Here is a 3,081-nt window from a genome sequence, read left to right on the forward strand (position 1 = left end):
AGCTAGCTACATGTGCTAATTACTCACAGCTTGTGTCAACAACTGGTAACCGCAGTTGTACTCTTGTGTCATTCTTTAAGCCGCGCCCTTAGAGGACAAATTATGTGGGGGCGACTAATTTCAAAACGAAGGATGGTATGCAGCACCATAGATTATATCTATGGACTATAATCTATGGCAGCACACTTCTTGGTGGCTATAGGTACTGATTAACTACATAGAGCGCCAGTTCATCAATACCCAGTGACCGCAGTTGTGCTCTGCGTCATTCTTTAAATTCCGAGTAAAATTCTTAGAGAGCAAATAACGTGGGGGTGACTAAATTCAAATTTCAAACTAGCCATTCTCGAAAACAAATGTTTCAATCTGAACGAAACTTTTAGAACAGTTTAAAGACACATTGCCCTACATGCCAAGCGAGTATTGCGGAAAACAGCAATCTGGGATTTGTATTTGGCCTCTAGGTCGACTGAGGACGACTGAAACTTCGTTTGGTGCTGAAATCACGACTGTAGGGTAATCATGTATGGTGAAATCGATGATGTGAATCTTGAGGTGATTGAGTGAATACTGAAGCGATAACAGGGCGATCAATGTTCGGAATGCACAAAGGAACGCAAGGCATACACCTGCGGTTGCGTCTAACCGCATGCGATAAAAAAAATAATAATATAAAAAAATGAAACTTCCCCTTTGATGTCGGCAACCTCGATCACGAAACAATCGGCATGGATTTGCTCGTGGATTTGCTTCACTGCTTGTGTGGTAGTTACTAGTGACACGATGAGTTCAACTCCAGAGTTTCAGAGGGATAGTGTAAGTGACGGGTGGATTACAGGAAGGCCGAATTTGACAACGTTCGTTCTTGTAAAATCCTCACGTAGTGGTCGCGTCATTTATTGTCTGCGGCGCGCGTTTCTGTTTTACTAGCTGCGCGACTCACTACCGTGAGTCTTGATGTAATATTCTAATTTAAATTATAAATCATTGTACAGGTACAGCACACTAATGCATTTTTTTGAACACTTTTGTGCTCTGTTGTCAACTTTACGGAATGAGAGGGATCACTGCACATTGATGGCTATGGTGAAGAGGAGGATTGATATGAAAGATCCTGTAGAAATTGAATACTCCTCAGTTCTCACACCTTATGCATTAAATTATGTATCCAAGCAGTTTTATTGTGGAGGAAGGTCACTGTAGTCTCAGAATGTGATCGAGAATGCCATATTACATCATCGGAAGAGATTTTGAAAGTGACAGTCAACAGATGCCACTGTGCATTTTGGAACACCACCAACCTCCCTTGTCGTCATATTTTTGCTGTACGAGAAAGAAAGAAACACCCTTTATTTACTCCCTCACTTCTTGCGGAACGGTGGACAAAGGATTATATGAGAGATGCTTACTATAAAAAATCAGAATTAACAGTTGAGGCTTCAAGCAGTGCGAGTAGTATATGATTATACAGCTATAAAATTCACTATAATTGTATGTACAGATTTCAAGTATTGGGCATGGACCACAATGGTCATATTTAACACAGCACCAGAAATACCATAAAAGCCATATTATTGCTATGGAGTTAGAATCTCTTTCTTCCGAGGTTGGCATGACTGAATTCACTAGAAGGTACACTTTGCTACAGACCTTGAGAGAGATATGGACATCTGGAAGGGACGCAATTCTTTGAGCAGGTATATAATCACCCGTATTTGTTAATATTTTTATGACATTATGCAGCTCAAGATCAGTACTGCAGTGACCAAAGAGGAACTGTTACTGTTACTGCAAGTCAATCCCTTCTTGGTTGTGTCAGTGAAGGTCACAGTGCTAATCAGAATGCTAGGAATGAAGGCAGTCAAGCTGTTGAGAATGCTGGTGAGTGTGGACTGACAAACATTTTCAGCACTTATGCAATGAACTCTTTTGATAGGTACATGTACGACACAATCTGATGCTGTTTGTAGTAATAGTAGTGGATCAAGTACCAGCCATGGTGATAATGAAAGTGATGGTACAAGAAATAGTGAAATAAACACTACAGAAAATCACCTACTTGAAAAGAATGATCATCATGATCAAGTTACTTTGTAGTTTAATGACTACTTACTCAAATTTTGTATAGGATATCAGCCGCCCGTACCATTGGTAGACACAGTGCAAACTAGAAGCAATGATGTAAATGGTGTGTGCGTGTGTGTGTGCGTGCGTGCGTGCGTGCATGCATGAGCCAAGTGGCTAGAGCACCTGCCTGATAGTCAAAACGTTCTAGGTTCAGTACCTGGTTATGCAGTTACTGTTGTTTCCTTCAGCAAGAAATTTTCTTCAGCTGCTCATGGGGACCTGATGACTTTGCACTACTCAGGTGCTAAAAGTCGAATCCTTTTGGGGCAAGACTAATAAAATACAAGAGGTCGTATCATGTCTCACACTTGAAGGTATTGTTAGCCAACCTTCACCCGACATGAATAGTTGGGATTTGCTTCCTGAGTTAACACCTGGTAGCCATTTGATGTTACAACTCCCAGTGTCCACTAGGTAATTTTGATGTACGTAGTATGGTAGTTGAAGGGTTTGATGGTAGCCATTCGATGTTACAACTCCCAGTGTCCACTAGGTAATTTTGATGTACGTAGTATAGTAGTTGAAGGGTTTGACTCTTGCATTTGTTTTGTGCAAGTGTACATATACCGTAAATCAGGAAAATTTTGGCGCAGAAACTTTTCGTCTATTAAAATTTCGATGCTACATATTTTTGTCACTTGACGGAATAGCTAGCTATACGTTAATATTTGTATACATGAATTATCCATATAATAGTTGACAATAATTCATCATTTTAATTTTCATCGATACAGCCAGCGATGAAAATTTTTTGAGGACAAACGTTTTCTGTTTTACGGTAATACAGTATGTGTTGTGTGTGTGCATGTTTGTGTATGGTATGTGTAGTGTGTATTGTGTGTGTGTGTGTGTGTGTGTGTGTGTGTGTGTGTGTGTGTGTGTGTGTGTGTGTGTGTGTGTGTGTGTGTGTGTGTGTGTGTGTGTGTGTGTGTGTGTGTGTGTATGTGTGTGTGT

The 3,081-nt window shown here is 40.4% G+C and overlaps 1 long non-coding RNA gene across 1 annotated transcript; it reads left to right on the forward strand.

The window, feature by feature from the left end:
* The first annotated feature begins 1,581 nt into the window (after positions 1-1,581).
* On the forward strand, positions 1,582-2,102 carry LOC136255508 (uncharacterized). The gene is made up of 3 exons (XR_010700922.1): positions 1,582-1,697; positions 1,744-1,881; positions 1,937-2,102. It is a non-coding gene; the product is annotated as an uncharacterized lncRNA (long non-coding RNA).
* The last annotated feature ends 979 nt before the right edge of the window (positions 2,103-3,081 follow it).

This window comes from Dysidea avara, chromosome 5 (assembly GCF_963678975.1).
Source record: "Dysidea avara chromosome 5, odDysAvar1.4, whole genome shotgun sequence".
NCBI lineage: Eukaryota > Metazoa > Porifera > Demospongiae > Dictyoceratida > Dysideidae > Dysidea > Dysidea avara.